Below are 27,063 nucleotides of genomic sequence, written 5' to 3' on the forward strand. Positions count from 1 at the left end.
GTAAATTTAACCTTATTGTAAGTCCTGAAATTGCTACTATCTCATTTTTTTTGCTGACTTAGAATTCATATGTTTTTATTGACATTGTAAAATTAAGGAAGGGCCCAAAATCTTACTTCTGAGTAAATTACATTTTCATAAGTACAGCTGCCAATTTCCTCTTCTGCAAAGATTGCGTAACTTGAATAGTATCTATTTAAAATAGACTTTCTTTCACTGCCCTTTTTGGTGAAGCAGAAGCATGCATGCACTGTTTATTACTCTTTTAAACAGTTATGAAATAAATAGGGATAAAACTGACTCTGGTGGGATTCGAACCCACAACCTTTGAATATCTTTTTTACATTCACCTAGAAGTCCAATGCGCTATCCATTGCGCCACAGAGCCAATACGCTCTGATGAGGTGCAGAGATATTCTGAAATGAAATAATGTTGATCAGCTTTATAAAGTTCATTTGATACTATAACCATGGATTTATTTTGAATATTGAATTGGGGAAATTATATTCACCGTCTCAAGTTACATGATACCTTAGGTAAGTCTACGTACGACTTAAGTTTAGGCAAATGGCACATGATATATGAGGCAGATGTGCATTTCACAACTCCATGAAAGACGTTTTTGCAATTTTAGTAATGGAATATCTTATTCGTCATGCAAGGGAACACAAAAAGAGCATCCAATTAGAGTAATTTTTCTTTAAAGGAAGCAACCGCCTGAACAGGGACTTGAACCCTGGACCCTCAGATTAAAAGTCTGATGCTCTACCGACTGAGCTATCCAGGCTCTGCTATACTCTATCTTAAAATCAGCTAAACAAATGTGGACGTACACTGACCTACACTCTGTGTATTAATATGGTTACATATATTAGCAATCAAATTTGTAGAGTTTAATAACAAATTGATGTTTTAACCCCTTCCATGCTCATGACGAGCTCAGCTCGTCGTGCAGTACACTTGTCGTGTGCTTATGACGAGCTGAGCTCGTCATGAACAATGGATTTACAGATCATTCAGCACAGGAGGAAAATCTCCTGTAGCATTGAAGGTGTTAAGCATTTGAAATTTCAGCAGCACACGTAATCCATTTTAAGTCCTGAAATTTGTACTATCTCATTTTCGGCTGACTTAGAAATCATGTGTCTAAAATGACCTTGTGAAATCAATAAAGTGCCAAATACTATTACTACCTACTAAATTACATACATTTTCAGCAGTTTCTTTGGGAACTTCCTCTTGGGCATAGATTATGCAATGTTTTCAAAGCAAACAGTCTCTGTTTAAGTAGACTTTCTTTCACTGCCATTTTGGTAAATGTTTCTGGTGATGCAGACGCAGGCATTGCTTGTTACTGTTTCAATTAGTTATAAAATAAGAGGAGGGATAAAATTGACCCAGCTGGTGTTTGAACACAAAGCCTTTGAATGCTTTTGCTACATTCGTCTAGGACTCCAAGCCGCTATCCATTGCACTAGAGATCCGACCTGATTCAACACGGTGATCAGAGATTCACAAATAAAAAGATGACCTATCAGCTGTTGACCAACTTTATCAAGTTAATCGGACACTACCTTACATTTTGAACATTGAATTGGGTAAAAGATAATCAACAAACTACATGATACAGTTTGGGTAAGTCTTCTTAACCCTTGTCAAAGAATGTAGAAGACAGATGGGTATGTAATGACTTGATTAAGACTTTTTTGAAACATCTCTAATAGGACTCCCCATTCATTGGATCCTGAAAAGAGTATGCAATTGATATACCTTTTCTTTAACCAAGCCGCCTGAACAGGGACTTGAACCCTGGGCCCTCAGATTAAAAGTCTGATGCTCTCCCGACTGAGCTATCCAAGCTCGGAGAGGTCGCTCCACAAAATGACCTTATCAACATTTGGAAGTGTCCCAACTATCACTACGTTTCTTAAGATGGTTGCCGGTATTAAGTACTGAATACGCGGAATATAATAATGAATTGGTACTTCAAGCATTTGAAATCTCTTCAGTAAATTTAACCTTATTGTAAGTCCTGAAATTGCTACTATCTCATTTTTTTTGCTGACTTAGAAGTCATATGTTTTTATTGACATTGTAAAATTAAGGAAGGGCCCAAAATCTTACTTCTGAGTAAATTACATTTTCATAAGTACAGCTGCCAATTTCCTCTTCTGCAAACATTGCGTAATTTGAATAGTATCTATTTAAAATAGACTTCCTTTCACTGCCCTTTTTGGTGAAGCAGAAGCATGCATGCACTGTTTATTACTCTTTTAAACAGTTATGAAATAAATAGGGATAAAACTGACTCTGGTGGGATTCGAACCCACAACCTTTGAATATCTTTTTTACATTCACCTAGAAGTCCAATGCGCTATCCATTGCGCCACAGAGCCAATACGCTCTGATTAGGTGCAGAGATATTCTGAAATGAAATAATGTTGATCAGCTTTATAAAGTTCATTTGATACTATAACCATGGATTTATTTTGAATATTGAATTGGGGAAATTATATTCACCGTCTCAAGTTACATGATACCTTAGGTAAGTCTACGTACGACTTAAGTTTAGTCAAATGTCACATGATATATGAGGCAGATGTGCATTTCACAACTCCATGAAAGACGTTTTTGCAATTTTAGTAATGGAATATCTTATTCGTCATGCAGGGAAACACAAAAAGAGCATCCAATTAGAGTAATTTTTCTTTAAAGGAAGCAACCGCCTGAACAGGGACTTGAACCCTGGACCCTCAGATTAAAAGTCTGATGCTCTACCGACTGAGCTATCCAGGCTCTGCTATACTCTGTCTTAAAATCAGCTAAACAAATGTGGACGTACACTGACCTACACTCTATGTATTAATATGGTTACATATATTAGCAATCAAATTTGTAGAGTTTAATAACAAATTGATGTTTTAACCCCTTCCATGCTCATGACGAGCTCAGCTCGTCGTGCAGTACACTTGTCGTGTGCTTATGACGAGCTGAGCTCGTCATGAACAATGGATTTACAGATCATTCAGCACAGGAGGAAAATCTCCTGTAGCATTGAAGGTGTTAAGCATTTGAAATTTCAGCAGCACACGTAATCCATTTTAAATCCTGAAATTTGTACTATCTCATTTTCGGCTGACTTAGAAATCATGTGTCTAAAATGACCTTGTGAAATCAATAAAGTGCCAAATACTATTACTACCTACTAAATTACATAAATTTTCAGCAGTTTCTTTGGGAACTTCCTCTTGGGCATAGATTATGCAATGTTTTCAAAGCAAACAGTCTCTGTTTAAGTAGACTTTCTTTCACTGCCATTTTGGTAAATGTTTCTGGTGATGCAGACGCAGGCATTGCTTGTTACTGTTTCAATTAGTTATAAAATAAGAGGAGGGATAAAATTGACCCAGCTGGTGTTTGAACACAAAGCCTTTGAATGCTTTTGCTACATTCGTCTAGGACTCCAAGCCGCTATCCATTGCACTAGAGATCCGACCTGATTCAACACGGTGATCAGAGATTCACAAATAAAAAGATGACCTATCAGCTGTTGACCAACTTTATCAAGTTAATCGGACACTACCTTACATTTTGAACATTGAATTGGGTAAAAGATAATCAACAAACTACATGATACAGTTTGGGTAAGTCTTCTTAACCCTTGTCAAAGAATGTAGAAGACAGATGGGTATGTAATGACTTGATTAAGACTTTTTTGAAACATCTCTAATAGGACTCCCCATTCATTGGATCCTGAAAAGAGTATGCAATTGATATACCTTTTCTTTAACCAAGCCGCCTGAACAGGGACTTGAACCCTGGGCCCTCAGATTAAAAGTCTGATGCTCTCCCGACTGAGCTATCCAAGCTCGGAGAGGTCGCTCCACAAAATGACCTTATCAACATTTGGAAGTGTCCCAACTATCACTACGTTTCTTAAGATGGTTGCCGGTATTAAGTACTGAATACGCGGAATATAATAATGAATTGGTACTTCAAGCATTTGAAATCTCTTCAGTAAATTTAACCTTATTGTAAGTCCTGAAATTGCTACTATCTCATTTTTTTTGCTGACTTAGAAGTCATATGTTTTTATTGACATTGTAAAATTAAGGAAGGGCCCAAAATCTTACTTCTGAGTAAATTACATTTTCATAAGTACAGCTGCCAATTTCCTCTTCTGCAAAGATTGCGTAACTTGAATAGTATCTATTTAAAATAGACTTCCTTTCACTGCCCTTTTTGGTGAAGCAGAAGCATGCATGCACTGTTTATTACTCTTTTAAACAGTTATGAAATAAATAGGGATAAAACTGACTCTGGTGGGATTCGAACCCACAACCTTTGAATATCTTTTTTACATTCACCTAGAAGTCCAATGCGCTATCCATTGCGCCACAGAGCCAATACACTCTGATGAGGTGCAGAGATATTCTGAAATGAAATAATGTTGATCAGCTTTATAAAGTTCATTTGATACTATAACCATGGATTTATTTTGAATATTGAATTGGGGAAATTATATTCACCGTCTCAAGTTACATGATACCTTAGGTAAGTCTACGTACGACTTAAGTTTAGGCAAATGGCACATGATATATGAGGCAGATGTGCATTTCACAACTCCATGAAAGACGTTTTTGCAATTTTAGTAATGGAATATCTTATTCGTCATGCAAGGGAACACAAAAAGAGCATCCAATTAGAGTAATTTTTCTTTAAAGGAAGCAACCGCCTGAACAGGGACTTGAACCCTGGACCCTCAGATTAAAAGTCTGATGCTCTACCGACTGAGCTATCCAGGCTCTGCTATACTCTGTCTTAAAATCAGCTAAACAAATGTGGACGTACACTGACCTACACTCTGTGTATTAATATGGTTACATATATTAGCAATCAAATTTGTAGAGTTTAATAACAAATTGATGTTTTAACCCCTTCAATGCTCATGACGAGCTCAGCTCGTCGTGCAGTACACTTGTCGTGTGCTTATGACGAGCTGAGCTCGTCATGAACAATGGATTTACAGATCATTCAGCACAGGAGGAAAATCTCCAGTAGCATTGAAGGTGTTAAGCATTTGAAATTTCAGCAGCACACGTAATCCATTTTAAGTCCTGAAATTTGTACTATCTCATTTTCGGCTGACTTAGAAATCATGTGTCTAAAATGACCTTGTGAAATCAATAAAGTGCCAAATACTATTACTACCTACTAAATTACATACATTTTCAGCAGTTTCTTTGGGAACTTCCTCTTGGGCATAGATTATGCAATGTTTTCAAAGCAAACAGTCTCTGTTTAAGTAGACTTTCTTTCACTGCCATTTTGGTAAATGTTTCTGGTGATGCAGACGCAGGCATTGCTTGTTACTGTTTCAATTAGTTATAAAATAAGAGGAGGGATAAAATTGACCCAGCTGGTGTTTGAACACAAAGCCTTTGAATGCTTTTGCTACATTCCTCTAGGACTCCAAGCCGCTATCCATTGCACTAGAGATCCGACCTGATTCAACACGGTGATCAGAGATTCACAAATAAAAAGATGACCTATCAGCTGTTGACCAACTTTATCAAGTTAATCGGACACTACCTTACATTTTGAACATTGAATTGGGTAAAAGATAATCAACAAACTACATGATACAGTTTGGGTAAGTCTTCTTAACCCTTGTCAAAGAATGTAGAAGACAGATGGGTATGTAATGACTTGATTAAGACTTTTTTGAAACATCTCTAATAGGACTCCCCATTCATTGGATCCTGAAAAGAGTATGCAATTGATATACCTTTTCTTTAACCAAGCCGCCTGAACAGGGACTTGAACCCTGGGCCCTCAGATTAAAAGTCTGATGCTCTCCCGACTGAGCTATCCAAGCTCGGAGAGGTCGCTCCACAAAATGACCTTATCAACATTTGGAAGTGTCCCAACTATCACTACGTTTCTTAAGATGGTTGCCGGTATTAAGTACTGAATACGCGGAATATAATAATGAATTGGTACTTCAAGCATTTGAAATCTCTTCAGTAAATTTAACCTTATTGTAAGTCCTGAAATTGCTACTATCTCATTTTTTTTGCTGACTTAGAAGTCATATGTTTTTATTGACATTGTAAAATTAAGGAAGGGCCCAAAATCTTACTTCTGAGTAAATTACATTTTCATAAGTACAGCTGCCAATTTCCTCTTCTGCAAAGATTGCGTAACTTGAATAGTATCTATTTAAAATAGACTTCCTTTCACTGCCCTTTTTGGTGAAGCAGAAGCATGCATGCACTGTTTATTACTCTTTTAAACAGTTATGAAATAAATAGGGATAAAACTGACTCTGGTGGGATTCGAACCCACAACCTTTGAATATCTTTTTTACATTCACCTAGAAGTCCAATGCGCTATCCATTGCGCCACAGAGCCAATACACTCTGATGAGGTGCAGAGATATTCTGAAATGAAATAATGTTGATCAGCTTTATAAAGTTCATTTGATACTATAACCATGGATTTATTTTGAATATTGAATTGGGGAAATTATATTCACCGTCTCAAGTTACATGATACCTTAGGTAAGTCTACGTACGACTTAAGTTTAGGCAAATGGCACATGATATATGAGGCAGATGTGCATTTCACAACTCCATGAAAGACGTTTTTGCAATTTTAGTAATGGAATATCTTATTCGTCATGCAAGGGAACACAAAAAGAGCATCCAATTAGAGTAATTTTTCTTTAAAGGAAGCAACCGCCTGAACAGGGACTTGAACCCTGGACCCTCAGATTAAAAGTCTGATGCTCTACCGACTGAGCTATCCAGGCTCTGCTATACTCTGTCTTAAAATCAGCTAAACAAATGTGGACGTACACTGACCTACACTCTGTGTATTAATATGGTTACATATATTAGCAATCAAATTTGTAGAGTTTAATAACAAATTGATGTTTTAACCCCTTCCATGCTCATGACGAGCTCAGCTCGTCGTGCAGTACACTTGTCGTGTGCTTATGACGAGCTGAGCTCGTCATGAACAATGGATTTACAGATCATTCAGCTCAGGAGGAAAATCTCCTGTAGCATTGAAGGTGTTAAGCATTTGAAATTTCAGCAGCACACGTAATCCATTTTAAATCCTGAAATTTGTACTATCTCATTTTCGGCTGACTTAGAAATCATGTGTCTAAAATGACCTTGTGAAATCAATAAAGTGCCAAATACTATTACTACCTACTAAATTACATACATTTTCAGCAGTTTCTTTGGGAACTTCCTCTTGGGCATAGATTATGCAATGTTTTCAAAGCAAACAGTCTCTGTTTAAGTAGACTTTCTTTCACTGCCATTTTGGTAAATGTTTCTGGTGATGCAGACGCAGGCATTGCTTGTTACTGTTTCAATTAGTTATAAAATAAGAGGAGGGATAAAATTGACCCAGCTGGTGTTTGAACACAAAGCCTTTGAATGCTTTTGCTACATTCGTCTAGGACTCCAAGCCGCTATCCATTGCACTAGAGATCCGACCTGATTCAACACGGTGATCAGAGATTCACAAATAAAAAGATGACCTATCAGCTGTTGACCAACTTTATCAAGTTAATCGGACACTACCTTACATTTTGAACATTGAATTGGGTAAAAGATAATCAACAAACTACATGATACAGTTTGGGTAAGTCTTCTTAACTCTTGTCAAAGAATGTAGAAGACAGATGGGTATGTAATGACTTGATTAAGACTTTTTTGAAACATCTCTAATAGGACTCCCCATTCATTGGATCCTGAAAAGAGTATGCAATTGATATACCTTTTCTTTAACCAAGCCGCCTGAACAGGGACTTGAACCCTGGGCCCTCAGATTAAAAGTCTGATGCTCTCCCGACTGAGCTATCCAAGCTCGGAGAGGTCGCTCCACAAAATGACCTTATCAACATTTGGAAGTGTCCCAACTATCACTACGTTTCTTAAGATGGTTGCCGGTATTAAGTACTGAATACGCGGAATATAATAATGAATTGGTACTTCAAGCATTTGAAATCTCTTCAGTAAATTTAACCTTATTGTAAGTCCTGAAATTGCTACTATCTCATTTTTTTTGCTGACTTAGAAGTCATATGTTTTTATTGACATTGTAAAATTAAGGAAGGGCCCAAAATCTTACTTCTGAGTAAATTACATTTTCATAAGTACAGCTGCCAATTTCCTCTTCTGCAAAGATTGCGTAATTTGAATAGTATCTATTTAAAATAGACTTCCTTTCACTGCCCTTTTTGGTGAAGCAGAAGCATGCATGCACTGTTTATTACTCTTTTAAACAGTTATGAAATAAATAGGGATAAAACTGACTCTGGTGGGATTCGAACCCACAACCTTTGAATATCTTTTTTACATTCACCTAGAAGTCCAATGCGCTATCCATTGCGCCACAGAGCCAATACGCTCTGATTAGGTGCAGAGATATTCTGAAATGAAATAATGTTGATCAGCTTTATAAAGTTCATTTGATACTATAACCATGGATTTATTTTGAATATTGAATTGGGGAAATTATATTCACCGTCTCAAGTTACATGATACCTTAGGTAAGTCTACGTACGACTTAAGTTTAGTCAAATGTCACATGATATATGAGGCAGATGTGCATTTCACAACTCCATGAAAGACGTTTTTGCAATTTTAGTAATGGAATATCTTATTCGTCATGCAGGGGAACACAAAAAGAGCATCCAATTAGAGTAATTTTTCTTTAAAGGAAGCAACCGCCTGAACAGGGACTTGAACCCTGGACCCTCAGATTAAAAGTCTGATGCTCTACCGACTGAGCTATCCAGGCTCTGCTATACTCTGTCTTAAAATCAGCTAAACAAATGTGGACGTACACTGACCTACACTCTATGTATTAATATGGTTACATATATTAGCAATCAAATTTGTAGAGTTTAATAACAAATTGATGTTTTAACCCCTTCCATGCTCATGACGAGCTCAGCTCGTCGTGCAGTACACTTGTCGTGTGCTTATGACGAGCTGAGCTCGTCATGAACAATGGATTTACAGATCATTCAGCACAGGAGGAAAATCTCCTGTAGCATTGAAGGTGTTAAGCATTTGAAATTTCAGCAGCACACGTAATCCATTTTAAATCCTGAAATTTGTACTATCTCATTTTCGGCTGACTTAGAAATCATGTGTCTAAAATGACCTTGTGAAATCAATAAAGTGCCAAATACTATTACTACCTACTAAATTACATACATTTTCAGCAGTTTCTTTGGGAACTTCCTCTTGGGCATAGATTATGCAATGTTTTCAAAGCAAACAGTCTCTGTTTAAGTAGACTTTCCTTCACTGCCATTTTGGTAAATGTTTCTGGTGATGCAGACGCAGGCATTGCTTGTTACTGTTTCAATTAGTTATAAAATAAGAGGAGGGATAAAATTGACCCAGCTGGTGTTTGAACACAAAGCCTTTGAATGCTTTTGCTACATTCGTCTAGGACTCCAAGCCGCTATCCATTGCACTAGAGATCCGACCTGATTCAACATGGTGATCAGAGATTCACAAATAAAAAGATGACCTATCAGCTGTTGACCAACTTTATCAAGTTAATCGGACACTACCTTACATTTTGAACATTGAATTGGGTAAAAGATAATCAACAAACTACATGATACAGTTTGGGTAAGTCTTCTTAACCCTTGTCAAAGAATGTAGAAGACAGATGGGTATGTAATGACTTGATTAAGACTTTTTTGAAACATCTCTAATAGGACTCCCCATTCATTGGATCCTGAAAAGAGTATGCAATTGATATACCTTTTCTTTAACCAAGCCGCCTGAACAGGGACTTGAACCCTGGGCCCTCAGATTAAAAGTCTGATGCTCTCCCGACTGAGCTATCCAAGCTCGGAGAGTTCGCTCCACAAAATGACCTTATCAACATTTGGAAGTGTCCCAACTATCACTACGTTTCTTAAGATGGTTGCCGGTATTAAGTACTGAATACGCGGAATATAATAATGAATTGGTACTTCAAGCATTTGAAATCTCTTCAGTAAATTTAACCTTATTGTAAGTCCTGAAATTGCTACTATCTCATTTTTTTTGCTGACTTAGAAGTCATATGTTTTTATTGACATTGTAAAATTAAGGAAGGGCCCAAAATCTTACTTCTGAGTAAATTACATTTTCATAAGTACAGCTGCCAATTTCCTCTTCTGCAAAGATTGCGTAATTTGAATAGTATCTATTTAAAATAGACTTCCTTTCACTGCCCTTTTTGGTGAAGCAGAAGCATGCATGCACTGTTTATTACTCTTTTAAACAGTTATGAAATAAATAGGGATAAAACTGACTCTGGTGGGATTCGAACCCACAACCTTTGAATATCTTTTTTACATTCACCTAGAAGTCCAGTGCGCTATCCATTGCGCCACAGAGCCAATACGCTCTGATTAGGTGCAGAGATATTCTGAAATGAAATAATGTTGATCAGCTTTATAAAGTTAATTTGATACTATAACCATGGATTTATTTTGAATATTGAATTGGGGAAATTATATTCACCGTCTCAAGTTACATGATACCTTAGGTAAGTCTACGTACGACTTAAGTTTAGTCAAATGTCACATGATATATGAGGCAGATGTGCATTTCACAACTCCATGAAAGACGTTTTTGCAATTTTAGTAATGGAATATCTTATTCGTCATGCAGGGGAACACAAAAAGAGCATCCAATTAGAGTAATTTTTCTTTAAAGGAAGCAACCGCCTGAACAGGGACTTGAACCCTGGACCCTCAGATTAAAAGTCTGATGCTCTACCGACTGAGCTATCCAGGCTCTGCTATACTCTGTCTTAAAATCAGCTAAACAAATGTGGACGTACACTGACCTACACTCTATGTATTAATATGGTTACATATATTAGCAATCAAATTTGTAGAGTTTAATAACAAATTGATGTTTTAACCCCTTCCATGCTCATGACGAGCTCAGCTCGTCGTGCAGTACACTTGTCGTGTGCTTATGACGAGCTGAGCTCGTCATGAACAATGGATTTACAGATCATTCAGCACAGGAGGAAAATCTCCTGTAGCATTGAAGGTGTTAAGCATTTGAAATTTCAGCAGCACACGTAATCCATTTTAAATCCTGAAATTTGTACTATCTCATTTTCGGCTGACTTAGAAATCATGTGTCTAAAATGACCTTGTGAAATCAATAAAGTGCCAAATACTATTACTACCTACTAAATTACATACATTTTCAGCAGTTTCTTTGGGAACTTCCTCTTGGGCATAGATTATGCCATGTTTTCAAAGCAAACAGTCTCTGTTTAAGTAGACTTTCTTTCACTGCCATTTTGGTAAATGTTTCTGGTGATGCAGACGCAGGCATTGCTTGTTACTGTTTCAATTAGTTATAAAATAAGAGGAGGGATAAAATTGACCCAGCTGGTGTTTGAACACAAAGCCTTTGAATGCTTTTGCTACATTCGTCTAGGACTCCAAGCCGCTATCCATTGCACTAGAGATCCGACCTGATTCAACACGGTGATCAGAGATTCACAAATAAAAAGATGACCTATCAGCTGTTGACCAACTTTATCAAGTTAATCGGACACTACCTTACATTTTGAACATTGAATTGGGTAAAAGATAATCAACAAACTACATGATACAGTTTGGGTAAGTCTTCTTAACCCTTGTCAAAGAATGTAGAAGACAGATGGGTATGTAATGACTTGATTAAGACTTTTTTGAAACATCTCTAATAGGACTCCCCATTCATTGGATCCTGAAAAGAGTATGCAATTGATATACCTTTTCTTTAACCAAGCCGCCTGAACAGGGACTTGAACCCTGGGCCCTCAGATTAAAAGTCTGATGCTCTCCCGACTGAGCTATCCAAGCTCGGAGAGGTCGCTCCACAAAATGACCTTATCAACATTTGGAAGTGTCCCAACTATCACTACGTTTCTTAAGATGGTTGCCGGTATTAAGTACTGAATACGCGGAATATAATAATGAATTGGTACTTCAAGCATTTGAAATCTCTTCAGTAAATTTAACCTTATTGTAAGTCCTGAAATTGCTACTATCTCATTTTTTTTGCTGACTTAGAAGTCATATGTTTTTATTGACATTGTAAAATTAAGGAAGGGCCCAAAATCTTACTTCTGAGTAAATTACATTTTCATAAGTACAGCTGCCAATTTCCTCTTCTGCAAAGATTGCGTAACTTGAATAGTATCTATTTAAAATAGACTTCCTTTCACTGCCCTTTTTGGTGAAGCAGAAGCATGCATGCACTGTTTATTACTCTTTTAAACAGTTATGAAATAAATAGGGATAAAACTGACTCTGGTGGGATTCGAACCCACAACCTTTGAATATCTTTTTTACATTCACCTAAAAGTCCAATGCGCTATCCATTGCGCCACAGAGCCAATACACTCTGATGAGGTGCAGAGATATTCTGAAATGAAATAATGTTGATCAGCTTTATAAAGTTCATTTGATACTATAACCATGGATTTATTTTGAATATTGAATTGGGGAAATTATATTCACCGTCTCAAGTTACATGATACCTTAGGTAAGTCTACGTACGACTTAAGTTTAGTCAAATGTCACATGATATATGAGGCAGATGTGCATTTCACAACTCCATGAAAGACGTTTTTGCAATTTTAGTAATGGAATATCTTATTCGTCATGCAGGGGAACACAAAAAGAGCATCCAATTAGAGTAATTTTTCTTTAAAGGAAGCAACCGCCTGAACAGGGACTTGAACCCTGGACCCTCAGATTAAAAGTCTGATGCTCTACCGACTGAGCTATCCAGGCTCTGCTATACTCTGTCTTAAAATCAGCTAAACAAATGTGGACGTACACTGACCTACACTCTATGTATTAATATGGTTACATATATTAGCAATCAAATTTGTAGAGTTTAATAACAAATTGATGTTTTAACCCCTTCCATGCTCATGACGAGCTCAGCTCGTCGTGCAGTACACTTGTCGTGTGCTTATGACGAGCTGAGCTCGTCATGAACAATGGATTTACAGATCATTCAGCACAGGAGGAAAATCTCCTGTAGCATTGAAGGTGTTAAGCATTTGAAATTTCAGCAGCACACGTAATCCATTTTAAATCCTGAAATTTGTACTATCTCATTTTCGGCTGACTTAGAAATCATGTGTCTAAAATGACCTTGTGAAATCAATAAAGTGCCAAATACTATTACTACCTACTAAATTACATACATTTTCAGCAGTTTCTTTGGGAACTTCCTCTTGGGCATAGATTATGCAATGTTTTCAAAGCAAACAGTCTCTGTTTAAGTAGACTTTCTTTCACTGCCATTTTGGTAAATGTTTCTGGTGATGCAGACGCAGGCATTGCTTGTTACTGTTTCAATTAGTTATAAAATAAGAGGAGGGATAAAATTGACCCAGCTGGTGTTTGAACACAAAGCCTTTGAATGCTTTTGCTACATTCGTCTAGGACTCCAAGCCGCTATCCATTGCACTAGAGATCCGACCTGATTCAACACGGTGATCAGAGATTCACAAATAAAAAGATGACCTATCAGCTGTTGACCAACTTTATCAAGTTAATCGGACACTACCTTACATTTTGAACATTGAATTGGGTAAAAGATAATCAACAAACTACATGATACAGTTTGGGTAAGTCTTCTTAACCCTTGTCAAAGAATGTAGAAGACAGATGGGTATGTAATGACTTGATTAAGACTTTTTTGAAACATCTCTAATAGGACTCCCCATTCATTGGATCCTGAAAAGAGTATGCAATTGATATACCTTTTCTTTAACCAAGCCGCCTGAACAGGGACTTGAACCCTGGGCCCTCAGATTAAAAGTCTGATGCTCTCCCGACTGAGCTATCCAAGCTCGGAGAGGTCGCTCCACAAAATGACCTTATCAACATTTGGAAGTGTCCCAACTATCACTACGTTTCTTAAGATGGTTGCCGGTATTAAGTACTGAATACGCGGAATATAATAATGAATTGGTACTTCAAGCATTTGAAATCTCTTCAGTAAATTTAACCTTATTGTAAGTCCTGAAATTGCTACTATCTCATTTTTTTTGCTGACTTAGAAGTCATATGTTTTTATTGACATTGTAAAATTAAGGAAGGGCCCAAAATCTTACTTCTGAGTAAATTACATTTTCATAAGTACAGCTGCCAATTTCCTCTTCTGCAAAGATTGCGTAACTTGAATAGTATCTATTTAAAATAGACTTCCTTTCACTGCCCTTTTTGGTGAAGCAGAAGCATGCATGCACTGTTTATTACTCTTTTAAACAGTTATGAAATAAATAGGGATAAAACTGACTCTGGTGGGATTCGAACCCACAACCTTTGAATATCTTTTTTACATTCACCTAAAAGTCCAATGCGCTATCCATTGCGCCACAGAGCCAATACACTCTGATGAGGTGCAGAGATATTCTGAAATGAAATAATGTTGATCAGCTTTATAAAGTTCATTTGATACTATAACCATGGATTTATTTTGAATATTGAATTGGGGAAATTATATTCACCGTCTCAAGTTACATGATACCTTAGGTAAGTCTACGTACGACTTAAGTTTAGGCAAATGGCACATGATATATGAGGCAGATGTGCATTTCACAACTCCATGAAAGACGTTTTTGCAATTTTAGTAATGGAATATCTTATTCGTCATGCAAGGGAACACAAAAAGAGCATCCAATTAGAGTAATTTTTCTTTAAAGGAAGCAACCGCCTGAACAGGGACTTGAACCCTGGACCCTCAGATTAAAAGTCTGATGCTCTACCGACTGAGCTATCCAGGCTCTGCTATACTCTGTCTTAAAATCAGCTAAACAAATGTGGACGTACACTGACCTACACTCTGTGTATTAATATGGTTACATATATTAGCAATCAAATTTGTAGAGTTTAATAACAAATTGATGTTTTAACCCCTTCCATGCTCATGACGATCTCAGCTCGTCGTGCAGTACACTTGTCGTGTGCTTATGACGAGCTGAGCTCGTCATGAACAATGGATTTACAGATCATTCAGCACAGGAGGAAAATCTCCTGTAGCATTGAAGGTGTTAAGCATTTGAAATTTCAGCAGCACACGTAATCCATTTTAAATCCTGAAATTTGTACTATCTCATTTTCGGCTGACTTAGAAATCATGTGTCTAAAATGACCTTGTGAAATCAATAAAGTGCCAAATACTATTACTACCTACTAAATTACATACATTTTCAGCAGTTTCTTTGGGAACTTCCTCTTGGGCATAGATTATGCAATGTTTTCAAAGCAAACAGTCTCTGTTTAAGTAGACTTTCTTTCACTGCCATTTTGGTAAATGTTTCTGGTGATGCAGACGCAGGCATTGCTTGTTACTGTTTCAATTAGTTATAAAATAAGAGGAGGGATAAAATTGACCCAGCTGGTGTTTGAACACAAAGCCTTTGAATGCTTTTGCTACATTCGTCTAGGACTCCAAGCCGCTATCCATTGCACTAGAGATCCGACCTGATTCAACACGGTGATCAGAGATTCACAAATAAAAAGATGACCTATCAGCTGTTGACCAACTTTATCAAGTTAATCGGACACTACCTTACATTTTGAACATTGAATTGGGTAAAAGATAATCAACAAACTACATGATACAGTTTGGGTAAGTCTTCTTAACCCTTGCCAAAGAATGTAGAAGACAGATGGGTATGTAATGACTTGATTAAGACTTTTTTGAAACATCTCTAATAGGACTCCCCATTCATTGGATCCTGAAAAGAGTATGCAATTGATATACCTTTTCTTTAACCAAGCCGCCTGAACAGGGACTTGAACCCTGGGCCCTCAGATTAAAAGTCTGATGCTCTCCCGACTGAGCTATCCAGGCTCGGAGAGGGCGCTCCACAAAATGACCTTATCAACATTTGGAAGTGTCCCAACTATCACTACGTTTCTTAAGATGGTTGCCGGGATTAAGTACTGAATACGCGGAATATAATAATGAATTGGTACTTCAAGCATTTGAAATCTCTTCAGTAAATTTAACCTTATTGTAAGTCCTGAAATTGCTACTATCTCATTTTTTTTGCTGACTTAGAATTCATATGTTTTTATTGACATTGTAAAATTAAGGAAGGGCCCAAAATCTTACTTCTGAGTAAATTACATTTTCATAAGTACAGCTGCCAATTTCCTCTTCTGCAAAGATTGCGTAACTTGAATAGTATCTATTTAAAATAGACTTCCTTTCACTGCCCTTTTTGGTGAAGCAGAAGCATGCATGCACTGTTTATTACTCTTTTAAACAGTTATGAAATAAATAGGGATAAAAGTGACTCTGGTGGGATTCGAACCCACAACCTTTGAACATCTTTTTTACATTCACCTAGAAGTCCAATGCGCTATCCATTGCGCCACAGAGCCAATACACTCTGATGAGGTGCAGAGATATTCTGAAATGAAATAATGTTGATCAGCTTTATAAAGTTCATTTGATACTATAACCATTGATTTATTTTGAATATTGAATTGGGGAAATTATATTCACCGTCTCAAGTTACATGATACCTTAGGTAAGTCTACGTACGACTTAAGTTTAGTCAAATGGCACATGATATATGAGGCAGATGTGCATTTCACAACTCCATGAAAGACGTTTTTGCAATTTTAGTAATGGAATATCTTATTCGTCATGCAGGGGAACACAAAAAGAGCATCCAATTAGAGTAATTTTTCTTTAAAGGAAGCACCCGCCTGAACAGGGACTTGAACCCTGGACCCTCAGATTAAAAGTCTGATGCTCTACCGACTGAGCTATCCAGGCTCTGCTATACTCTGTCTTAAAATCAGCTAAACAAATGTGGACGTACACTGACCTACACTCTGTGTATTAATATGGTTACATATATTAGCAATCAAATTTGTAGAGTTTAATAACAAATTGATGTTTTAACCCATTCCATGCTCATGACGAGCTCAGCTCGTCGTGCAGTACACTTGTCGTGTGCTTATGACGAGCTGAGCTCGTCATGAACAATGGATTTACAGATCATTCAGCACAGGAGGAAAATCTCCTGTAGCATTGAAGGTGTTAAGCATTTGAAATTTCAGCAGCACACGTAATCCATTTTAAATCCTGAAATTTGGACTATCTCATTTTCGGCTGACTTAGAAATCATGTGTCTAAAATGACATTGTGAAATCAATAAAGTGCCAAATACTATTACTACCTACTAAATTACATTTTCAGCAGTATCTTTGGGAATTTCCTCTTGGGCATAGATTATGCAATGTTTTCAAAGCAAACAGTCTCTGTTTAAGTAGACTTTCTTTCACTGCCATGTTGGTAAATGTTTCTGGTGATGCAGACGCAGGCATTGCTTGTTACTGTTTCAATTAGTTATAAAATAAGAGGAGGGATAAAATTGACCCAGCTGGTGTTTGAACACAAAGCCTTTGAATGCTTTTGCTACATTCGTCTAGGACTCCAAGCCGCTATCCATTGCACTAGAGATCCGACCTGATTCAACACGGTGATCAGAGATTCACAAATAAAAAGATGACCTATCAGCTGTTGACCAACTTTATCAAGTTAATCGGACACTACCTTACATTTTGAACATTGAATTGGGTAAAAGATAATCAACATGTCAAACTACATGATACAGTTTGGGTAAGTCTTCTTAACCCTTGTCAAAGAATGTAGAAGACAGATGGGTATGTAATGACTTGATTAAGACTATTTTGAAACATCTCTAATAGGACTCCCCATTCATTGGATCCTGAAAAGAGTATGCAATTGATATACCTTTTCTTTAACCAAGCCGCCTGAACAGGGACTTGAACCCTGGGCCCTCAGATTAAAAGTCTGATGCTCTCCCGACTGAGCTATCCAGGCTCGGAGAGGTCGCTCCACAAAATGACCTTATCAACATTTGGAAGAGTCCCAACTATCACTACGTTTCTTAAGATGGTTGCCGGTATTAAGTACTGAATACGCGGAATATAATAATGAATTGGTACTTCAAGCATTTGAAATCTCTTCAGTAAATTTAACCTTATTGTAAGTCCTGAAATTGCTACTATCTCATTTTTTTTGCTGACTTAGAAGTCATATGTTTTTATTGACATTGTAAAATTAAGGAAGGGCCCAAAATCTTACTTCTGAGTAAATTACATTTTCATAAGTACAGCTGCCAATTTCCTCTTCTGCAAAGATTGCGTAATTTGAATAGTATCTATTTAAAATAGACTTCCTTTCACTGCCCTTTTTCGTGAAGCAGAAGCATGCATGCACTGTTTATTACTCTTTTAAACAGTTATGAAATAAATAGGGATAAAACTGACTCTGGTGGGATTCGAACCGACAACCTTTGAATATCTTTTTTACATTCACCTAGAAGTCCAATGCGCTATCCATTGCGCCACAGAGCCAATACGCTCTGATTAGGTGCAGAGATATTCTGAAATGAAATAATGTTGATCAGCTTTATAAAGTTCATTTGATACTATAACCATGGATTTATTTTGAATATTGAATTGGGGAAATTATATTCACCGTCTCAAGTTACATGATACCTTAGGTAAGTCTACGTACGACTTAAGTTTAGTCAAATGGCACATGATATATGAGGCAGATGTGCATTTCACAACTCCATGAAAGACGTTTTTGCAATTTTAGTAATGGAATATCTTATTCGTCATGCAGGGGAACACAAAAAGAGCATCCAATTAGAGTAATTTTTCTTTAAAGGAAGCAACTGCCTGAACAGGGACTTGAACCCTGGACCCTCAGATTAAAAGTCTGATGCTCTACCGACTGAGCTATCCAGGCTCTGCTATACTCTGTCTTAAAATCAGCTAAACAAATGTGGACGTACACTGACCTACACTCTATGTATTAATATGGTTACATATATTAGCAATCAAATTTGTAGAGTTTAATAACAAATTGATGTTTTAACCCCTTCCATGCTCATGACGAGCTCAGCTCTTCGTGCAGTACACTTGTCGTGTGCTTATGACGAGCTGAGCTCGTCATGAACAATGGATTTACAGATCATTCAGCACAGGAGGAAAATCTCCTGTAGCATTGAAGGTGTTAAGCATTTGAAATTTCAGCAGCACACGTAATCCATTTTAAATCCTGAAATTTGTACTATCTCATTTTCGGCTGACTTAGAAATCATGTGTCTAAAATGACATTGTGAAATCAATAAAGTGCCAAATAGTATTACTACCTACTAAATTACATACATTTTCAGCAGTATCTTGGGGAATTTCCTCTTGGGCATAGATTATGCAATGTTTTCAAAGCAAACAGTCTCTGTTTAAGTAGACTTTCTTTCTCTGCCATTTTGGTAAATGTTTCTGGTGATGCAGACGCAGGCATTGCTTGTTACTGTTTCAATTAGTTATAAAATAAGAGGAGGGATAAAATTGACCCAGCTGGTGTTTGAACACAAAGCTTTTGAATGCTTTTGCTACATTCGTCTAGGACTCCAAGCCGCTATCCATTGCACTAGAGATCCGACCTGATTCAACACGGTGATCAGAGATTCACAAATAAAAAGATGACCTATCAGCTGTTGACCAACTTTATCAAGTTAATCGGACACTACCTTACATTTTGAACATTGAATTGGGTAAAAGATAATCAACAAACTACATGATACAGTTTGGGTAAGTCTTCTTAACCCTTGTCAAAGAATGTAGAAGACAGATGGGTATGTAATGACTTGATTAAGACTTTTTTGAAACATCTCTAATAGGACTCCCCATTCATTGGATCCTGAAAAGAGTATGCAATTGATATACCTTTTCTTTAACCAAGCCGCCTGAACAGGGACTTGAACCCTGGGCCCTCAGATTAAAAGTCTGATGCTCTCCCGACTGAGCTATCCAGGCTCAGAGAGGTCGCTCCACAAAATGACCTTATCAACATTTGGAAGTGTCCCAACTATCACTACGTTTCTTAAGATGGTTGCCGGTATTAAGTACTGAATAGGCGGAATATAATAATGAATTGGTACTTCAAGCATTTGAAATCTCTTCAGTAAATTTAACCTTATTGTAAGTCCTGAAATTGCTACTATCTCAATTTTTTTTGCTAACTTAGAATTCATATGTTTTTATTGACATTGTAAAATTAAGGAAGGGCCCAAAATCTTACTTCTGAGTAAATTACATTTTCATAAGTACAGCTGCCAATTTCCTCTTCTGCAAAGATTGCGTAACTTGAATAGTATCTATTTAAAATAGACTTCCTTTCACTGCCCTTTTTGGTGAAGCAGAAGCATGCATGCACTGTTTATTACTCTTTTAAACAGTTATGAAATAAATAGGGATAAAACTGACTCTGGTGGGATTCGAACCCACAACCTTTGAATATCTTTTTTACATTCACCTAGAAGTCCAATGCGCTATCCATTGCGCCACAGAGCCAATACGCTCTGATGAGGTGCAGAGATATTCTGAAATGAAATAATGTTGATCAGCTTTATAAAGTTCATTTGATACTATAACCATGGATTTATTTTGAATATTGAATTGGGGAAATTATATTCACCGTCTCAAGTTACATGATACCTTAGGTAAATCTACGTACGACTTAAGTTTAGTCAAATGGCACATGATATATGAGGCAGATGTGCATTTCACAACTCCATGAAAGACGTTTTTGCAATTTTAGTAATGGAATATCTTATTCGTCATGCAGGGGAACACAAAAAGAGCATCCAATTAGAGTAATTTTTCTTTAAAGGAAGCACCCGCCTGAACAGGGACTTGAACCCTGGACCCTCAGATTAAAAGTCTGATGCTCTACCGACTGAGCTATCCAGGCTCTGCTATACTCTGTCTTAAAATCAGCTAAACAAATGTGGACGTACACTGACCTACACTCTGTGTATTAATATGGTTACATATATTAGCAATCAAATTTGTAGAGTTTAATAACAAATTGATGTTTTAACCCCTTCCATGCTCATGACGAGCTCAGCTCGTCGTGCAGTACACTTGTCGTGTGCTTATGACGAGCTGAGCTCGTCATGAACAATGGATTTACAGATCATTCAGCACAGGAGGAAAATCTCCTGTAGCATTGAAGGTGTTAAGCATTTGAAATTTCAGCAGCACACGTAATCCATTTTAAATCCTGAAATTTGTACTATCTCATTTTCGGCTGACTTAGAAATCATGTGTCTAAAATGACATTGTGAAATCAATAAAGTGCCAAATACTATTACTACCTACTAAATTACATTTTCAGCAGTATCTTTGGGAATTTCCTCTTGGGCATAGATTATGCAATGTTTTCAAAGCAATCAGTCTCTGTTTAAGTAGACTTTCTTTCACTGCCATGTTGGTAAATGTTTCTGGTGATGCAGACGCAGGCATTGCTTGTTACTGTTTCAATTAGTTATAAAATAAGAGGAGGGATAAAATTGACCCAGCTGGTGTTTGAACACAAAGCCTTTGAATGCTTTTGCTACATTCGTCTAGGACTCCAAGCCGCTATCCATTGCACTAGAGATCCGACCTGATTCAACACGGTGATCAGAGATTCACAAATAAAAAGATGACCTATCAGCTGTTGACCAACTTTATCAAGTTAATCGGACACTACCTTACATTTTGAACATTGAATTGGGTAAAAGATAATCAACATGTCAAACTACATGATACAGTTTGGGTAAGGCTTCTTAACCCTTGTCAAAGAATGTAGAAGACAGATGGGTATGTAATGACTTGATTAAGACTATTTTGAAACATCTCTAATAGGACTCCCCATTCATTGGATCCTGAAAAGAGTATGCAATTGATATACCTTTTCTTTAACCAAGCCGCCTGAACAGGGACTTGAACCCTGGGCCCTCAGATTAAAAGTCTGATGCTCTCCCGACTGAGCTATCCAGGCTCGGAGAGGTCGCTCCACAAAATGACCTTATCAACATTTGGAAGTGTCCCAACTATCACTACGTTTCTTAAGATGGTTGCCGGTAATAAGTACTGAATACGCGGAATATAATAATGAATTGGTACTTCAAGCATTTGAAATCTCTTCAGTAAATTTAACCTTATTGTAAGTCCTGAAATTGCTACTATCTCATTTTTTTTGCTGACTTAGAAGTCATATGTTTTTATTGACATTGTAAAATTAAGGAAGGGCCCAAAATCTTACTTCTGAGTAAATTACATTTTCATAAGTACAGCTGCCAATTTCCTCTTCTGCAAAGATTGCGTAATTTGAATAGTATCTATTTAAAATAGACTTCCTTTCACTGCCCTTTTTCGTGAAGCAGAAGCATGCATGCACTGTTTATTACTCTTTTAAACAGTTATGAAATAAATAGGGCTAAAACTGACTCTGGTGGGATTCGAACCCACAACCTTTGAATATCTTTTTTACATTCACCTAGAAGTCCAATGCGCTATCCATTGCGCCACAGAGCCAATACGCTCTGATTAGGTGCAGAGATATTCTGAAATGAAATAATGTTGATCAGCTTTATAAAGTTCATTTGATACTATAACCATGGATTTATTTTGAATATTGAATTGGGGAAATTATATTCACCGTCTCAAGTTACATGATACCTTAGGTAAGTCTACGTACGACTTAAGTTTAGTCAAATGGCACATGATATATGAGGCAGATGTGCATTTCACAACTCCATGAAAGACGTTTTTGCAATTTTAGTAATGGAATATCTTATTCGTCATGCAGGGGAACACAAAAAGAGCATCCAATTAGAGTAATTTTTCTTTAAAGGAAGCAACCGCCTGAAGAGGGACTTGAACCCTGGACCCTCAGATTAAAAGTCTGATGCTCTACCGACTGAGCTATCCAGGCTCTGCTATACTCTGTCTTAAAATCAGCTAAACAAATGTGGACGTACACTGACCTACACTCTATGTATTAATATGGTTACATATATTAGCAATCAAATTTGTAGAGTTTAATAACAAATTGATGTTTTAACCCCTTCCATGCTCATGACGAGCTCAGCTCTTCGTGCAGTACACTTGTCGTGTGCTTATGACGAGCTGAGCTCGTCATGAACAATGGATTTACAGATCATTCAGCACAGGAGGAAAATCTCCTGTAGCATTGAAGGTGTTAAGCATTTGAAATTTCAGCAGCACACGTAATCCATTTTAAATCCTGAAATTTGTACTATCTCATTTTCGGCTGACTTAGAAATCATGTGTCTAAAATGACATTGTGAAATCAATAAAGTGCCAAATACTATTACTACCTACTAAATTACATTTTCAGCAGTATCTTTGGGAATTTCCTCTTGGGCATAGATTATGCAATGTTTTCAAAGCAATCAGTCTCTGTTTAAGTAGACTTTCTTTCACTGCCATGTTGGTAAATGTTTCTGGTGATGCAGACGCAGGCATTGCTTGTTACTGTTTCAATTAGTTATAAAATAAGAGGAGGGATAAAATTGACCCAGCTGGTGTTTGAACACAAAGCCTTTGAATGCTTTTGCTACATTCGTCTAGGACTCCAAGCCGCTATCCATTGCACTAGAGATCCGACCTGATTCAACACGGTGATCAGAGATTCACAAATAAAAAGATGACCTATCAGCTGTTGACCAACTTTATCAAGTTAATCGGACACTACCTTACATTTTGAACATTGAATTGGGTAAAAGATAATCAACATGTCAAACTACATGATACAGTTTGGGTAAGGCTTCTTAACCCTTGTCAAAGAATGTAGAAGACAGATGGGTATGTAATGACTTGATTAAGACTATTTTGAAACATCTCTAATAGGACTCCCCATTCATTGGATCCTGAAAAGAGTATGCAATTGATATACCTTTTCTTTAACCAAGCCGCCTGAACAGGGACTTGAACCCTGGGCCCTCAGATTAAAAGTCTGATGCTCTCCCGACTGAGCTATCCAGGCTCGGAGAGGTCGCTCCACAAAATGACCTTATCAACATTTGGAAGTGTCCCAAATATCACTACGTTTCTTAAGATGGTTGCCGGTAATAAGTACTGAATACGCGGAATATAATAATGAATTGGTACTTCAAGCATTTGAAATCTCTTCAGTAAATTTAACCTTATTGTAAGTCCTGAAATTGCTACTATCTCATTTTTTTTGCTGACTTAGAAGTCATATGTTTTTATTGACATTGTAAAATTAAGGAAGGGCCCAAAATCTTACTTCTGAGTAAATTACATTTTCATAAGTACAGCTGCCAATTTCCTCTTCTGCAAAGATTGCGTAATTTGAATAGTATCTATTTAAAATAGACTTCCTTTCACTGCCCTTTTTCGTGAAGCAGAAGCATGCATGCACTGTTTATTACTCTTTTAAACAGTTATGAAATAAATAGGGCTAAAACTGACTCTGGTGGGATTCGAACCCACAACCTTTGAATATCTTTTTTACATTCACCTAGAAGTCCAATGCGCTATCCATTGCGCCACAGAGCCAATACGCTCTGATTAGGTGCAGAGATATTCTGAAATGAAATAATGTTGATCAGCTTTATAAAGTTCATTTGATACTATAACCATGGATTTATTTTGAATATTGAATTGGGGAAATTATATTCACCGTCTCAAGTTACATGATACCTTAGGTAAGTCTACGTACGACTTAAGTTTAGTCAAATGGCACATGATATATGAGGCAGATGTGCATTTCACAACTCCATGAAAGACGTTTTTGCAATTTTAGTAATGGAATATCTTATTCGTCATGCAGGGGAACACAAAAAGAGCATCCAATTAGAGTAATTTTTCTTTAAAGGAAGCAACCGCCTGAAGAGGGACTTGAACCCTGGACCCTCAGATTAAAAGTCTGATGCTCTACCGACTGAGCTATCCAGGCTCTGCTATACTCTGTCTTAAAATCAGCTAAACAAATGTGGACGTACACTGACCTACACTCTATGTATTAATATGGTTACATATATTAGCAATCAAATTTGTAGAGTTTAATAACAAATTGATGTTTTAACCCCTTCCATGCTCATGACGAGCTCAGCTCTTCGTGCAGTACACTTGTCGTGTGCTTATGACGAGCTGAGCTCGTCATGAACAATGGATTTACAGATCATTCAGCACAGGAGGAAAATCTCCTGTAGCATTGAATGTGTTAAGCATTTGAAATTTCAGCAGCACACGTAATCCATTTTAAATCCTGAAATTTGTACTATCTCATTTTCGGCTGACTTAGAAATTATGTGTCTAAAATGACATTGTGAAATCAATAAAGTGCCAAATAGTATTACTACCTACTAAATTACATACATTTTCAGCAGTATCTTGGGGAATTTCCTCTTGGGCATAGATTATGCAATGTTTTCAAAGCAAACAGTCTCTGTTTAAGTAGACTTTCTTTCTCTGCCATTTTGGTAAATGTTTCTGGTGATGCAGACGCAGGCATTGCTTGTTACTGTTTCAATTAGTTATAAAATAAGAGGAGGGATAAAATTGACCCAGCTGGTGTTTGAACACAAAGCCTTTGAATGCTTTTGCTACATTCGTCTAGGACTCCAAGCCGCTATCCATTGCACTAGAGATCCGACCTGATTCAACACGGTGATCAGAGATTCACAAATAAAAAGATGACCTATCAGCTGTTGACCAACTTTATCAAGTTAATCGGACACTACCTTACATTTTGAACATTGAATTGGGTAAAAGATAATCAACAAACTACATGATACAGTTTGGGTAAGTCTTCTTAACCCTTGTCAAAGAATGTAGAAGACAGATGGGTATGTAATGACTTGATTAAGACTTTTTTGAAACATCTCTAATAGGACTCCCCATTCATTGGATCCTGAAAAGAGTATGCAATTGATATACCTTTTCTTTAACCAAGCCGCCTGAACAGGGACTTGAACCCTGGGCCCTCAGATTAAAAGTCTGATGCTCTCCCGACTGAGCTATCCAGGCTCGGAGAGGGCGCTCCACAAAATGACCTTATCAACATTTGGAAGTGTCCCAACTATCACTACGTTTCTTAAGATGGTTGCCGGTATTAAGTACTGAATACGCGGAATATAATAATGAATTGGTACTTCAAGCATTTGAAATCTCTTCAGTAAATTTAACCTTATTGTAAGTCCTGAAATTGCTACTATCTCATTTTTTTTGCTGACTTAGAATTCATATGTTTTTATTTACATTGTAAAATTAAGGAAGGGCCCAAAATCTTACTTCTGAGTAAATTACATTTTCATAAGTACAGCTGCCAATTTCCTCTTCTGCAAAGATTGCGTAACTTGAATAGTATCTATTTAAAATAGACTTCCTTTCACTGCCCTTTTTGGTGAAGCAGAAGCATGCATGCACTGTTTATTACTCTTTTAAACAGTTATGAAATAAATAGGGATAAAAGTGACTCTGGTGGGATTCGAACCCACAACCTTTGAACATCTTTTTTACATTCTCCTAGAAGTCCAATGCACTATCCATTGCGCCACAGAGCCAATACACTCTGATGAGGTGCAGAGATTTTCTGAAATGAAATAATGTTGATCAGCTTTATAAAGTTCATTTGATACTATAACCATGGATTTATTTTGAATATTGAATTGGGGAAATTATATTCACCGTCTCAAGTTACATGATACCTTAGGTAAGTCTACGTACGACTTAAGTTTAGTCAAATGGCACATGATATATGAGGTAGATGTGCATTTCACAACTCCATGAAAGACGTTTTTGCAATTTTAGTAATGGAATATCTTATTCGTCATGCAGGGGAACACAAAAAGAGCATCCAATTAGAGTAATTTTTCTTTAAAGGAAGCACCCGCCTGAACAGGGACTTGAACCCTGGACCCTCAGATTAAAAGTCTGATGCTCTACCGACTGAGCTATCCAGGCTCTGCTATACTCTGTCTTAAAATCAGCTAAACAAATGTGGACGTACACTGACCTACACTCTGTGTATTAATATGGTTACATATATTAGCAATCAAATTTGTAGAGTTTAATAACAAATTGATGTTTTAACCCCTTCCATGCTCATGACGAGCTC

General features: G+C 37.1%; 22 non-coding genes across 22 annotated transcripts; all 22 read right to left on the minus strand.

The window, feature by feature from the left end:
• Window positions 1-297: 297 nt before the first annotated feature.
• TRNAR-UCU (transfer RNA arginine (anticodon UCU)) lies at window positions 298-388 on the minus strand. Its single transcript is given in 2 exon segments — window positions 298-333; window positions 352-388. It is a non-coding gene; the product is annotated as a tRNA-Arg (tRNA).
• A 327-nt stretch (window positions 389-715) lies between these two features.
• Window positions 716-788, minus strand: TRNAK-UUU (transfer RNA lysine (anticodon UUU)). The gene has a single exon. It is a non-coding gene; the product is annotated as a tRNA-Lys (tRNA).
• A 1,518-nt stretch (window positions 789-2,306) lies between these two features.
• On the minus strand, window positions 2,307-2,397 carry TRNAR-UCU (transfer RNA arginine (anticodon UCU)). Its single transcript is given in 2 exon segments — window positions 2,307-2,342; window positions 2,361-2,397. It is a non-coding gene; the product is annotated as a tRNA-Arg (tRNA).
• Window positions 2,398-2,724: 327 nt separating this feature from the next.
• TRNAK-UUU (transfer RNA lysine (anticodon UUU)) lies at window positions 2,725-2,797 on the minus strand. Its single transcript has one exon. It is a non-coding gene; the product is annotated as a tRNA-Lys (tRNA).
• Window positions 2,798-4,315: 1,518 nt separating this feature from the next.
• TRNAR-UCU (transfer RNA arginine (anticodon UCU)) lies at window positions 4,316-4,406 on the minus strand. Its single transcript is given in 2 exon segments — window positions 4,316-4,351; window positions 4,370-4,406. It is a non-coding gene; the product is annotated as a tRNA-Arg (tRNA).
• Window positions 4,407-4,733: 327 nt separating this feature from the next.
• Window positions 4,734-4,806, minus strand: TRNAK-UUU (transfer RNA lysine (anticodon UUU)). Its single transcript has one exon. It is a non-coding gene; the product is annotated as a tRNA-Lys (tRNA).
• A 1,518-nt stretch (window positions 4,807-6,324) lies between these two features.
• On the minus strand, window positions 6,325-6,415 carry TRNAR-UCU (transfer RNA arginine (anticodon UCU)). The gene is given in 2 exon segments: window positions 6,325-6,360; window positions 6,379-6,415. It is a non-coding gene; the product is annotated as a tRNA-Arg (tRNA).
• Window positions 6,416-6,742: 327 nt separating this feature from the next.
• Window positions 6,743-6,815, minus strand: TRNAK-UUU (transfer RNA lysine (anticodon UUU)). Its single transcript has one exon. It is a non-coding gene; the product is annotated as a tRNA-Lys (tRNA).
• A 1,518-nt stretch (window positions 6,816-8,333) lies between these two features.
• On the minus strand, window positions 8,334-8,424 carry TRNAR-UCU (transfer RNA arginine (anticodon UCU)). The gene is given in 2 exon segments: window positions 8,334-8,369; window positions 8,388-8,424. It is a non-coding gene; the product is annotated as a tRNA-Arg (tRNA).
• A 327-nt stretch (window positions 8,425-8,751) lies between these two features.
• On the minus strand, window positions 8,752-8,824 carry TRNAK-UUU (transfer RNA lysine (anticodon UUU)). Its single transcript has one exon. It is a non-coding gene; the product is annotated as a tRNA-Lys (tRNA).
• Window positions 8,825-10,342: 1,518 nt separating this feature from the next.
• On the minus strand, window positions 10,343-10,433 carry TRNAR-UCU (transfer RNA arginine (anticodon UCU)). Its single transcript is given in 2 exon segments — window positions 10,343-10,378; window positions 10,397-10,433. It is a non-coding gene; the product is annotated as a tRNA-Arg (tRNA).
• Window positions 10,434-10,760: 327 nt separating this feature from the next.
• On the minus strand, window positions 10,761-10,833 carry TRNAK-UUU (transfer RNA lysine (anticodon UUU)). The gene has a single exon. It is a non-coding gene; the product is annotated as a tRNA-Lys (tRNA).
• Window positions 10,834-12,769: 1,936 nt separating this feature from the next.
• Window positions 12,770-12,842, minus strand: TRNAK-UUU (transfer RNA lysine (anticodon UUU)). The gene has a single exon. It is a non-coding gene; the product is annotated as a tRNA-Lys (tRNA).
• Window positions 12,843-14,778: 1,936 nt separating this feature from the next.
• TRNAK-UUU (transfer RNA lysine (anticodon UUU)) lies at window positions 14,779-14,851 on the minus strand. The gene has a single exon. It is a non-coding gene; the product is annotated as a tRNA-Lys (tRNA).
• A 1,518-nt stretch (window positions 14,852-16,369) lies between these two features.
• TRNAR-UCU (transfer RNA arginine (anticodon UCU)) lies at window positions 16,370-16,460 on the minus strand. Its single transcript is given in 2 exon segments — window positions 16,370-16,405; window positions 16,424-16,460. It is a non-coding gene; the product is annotated as a tRNA-Arg (tRNA).
• Window positions 16,461-16,787: 327 nt separating this feature from the next.
• TRNAK-UUU (transfer RNA lysine (anticodon UUU)) lies at window positions 16,788-16,860 on the minus strand. The gene has a single exon. It is a non-coding gene; the product is annotated as a tRNA-Lys (tRNA).
• A 1,937-nt stretch (window positions 16,861-18,797) lies between these two features.
• On the minus strand, window positions 18,798-18,870 carry TRNAK-UUU (transfer RNA lysine (anticodon UUU)). The gene has a single exon. It is a non-coding gene; the product is annotated as a tRNA-Lys (tRNA).
• A 1,519-nt stretch (window positions 18,871-20,389) lies between these two features.
• On the minus strand, window positions 20,390-20,480 carry TRNAR-UCU (transfer RNA arginine (anticodon UCU)). The gene is given in 2 exon segments: window positions 20,390-20,425; window positions 20,444-20,480. It is a non-coding gene; the product is annotated as a tRNA-Arg (tRNA).
• A 327-nt stretch (window positions 20,481-20,807) lies between these two features.
• Window positions 20,808-20,880, minus strand: TRNAK-UUU (transfer RNA lysine (anticodon UUU)). The gene has a single exon. It is a non-coding gene; the product is annotated as a tRNA-Lys (tRNA).
• Window positions 20,881-22,399: 1,519 nt separating this feature from the next.
• On the minus strand, window positions 22,400-22,490 carry TRNAR-UCU (transfer RNA arginine (anticodon UCU)). The gene is given in 2 exon segments: window positions 22,400-22,435; window positions 22,454-22,490. It is a non-coding gene; the product is annotated as a tRNA-Arg (tRNA).
• A 1,919-nt stretch (window positions 22,491-24,409) lies between these two features.
• Window positions 24,410-24,500, minus strand: TRNAR-UCU (transfer RNA arginine (anticodon UCU)). Its single transcript is given in 2 exon segments — window positions 24,410-24,445; window positions 24,464-24,500. It is a non-coding gene; the product is annotated as a tRNA-Arg (tRNA).
• A 2,336-nt stretch (window positions 24,501-26,836) lies between these two features.
• TRNAK-UUU (transfer RNA lysine (anticodon UUU)) lies at window positions 26,837-26,909 on the minus strand. Its single transcript has one exon. It is a non-coding gene; the product is annotated as a tRNA-Lys (tRNA).
• Between the last annotated feature and the right edge of the window lie 154 nt (window positions 26,910-27,063).

The sequence above is a fragment of the Lissotriton helveticus genome, chromosome 1_1, assembly GCF_964261635.1.
Source record: "Lissotriton helveticus chromosome 1_1, aLisHel1.1, whole genome shotgun sequence".
Lineage (NCBI taxonomy): Eukaryota > Metazoa > Chordata > Amphibia > Caudata > Salamandridae > Lissotriton > Lissotriton helveticus.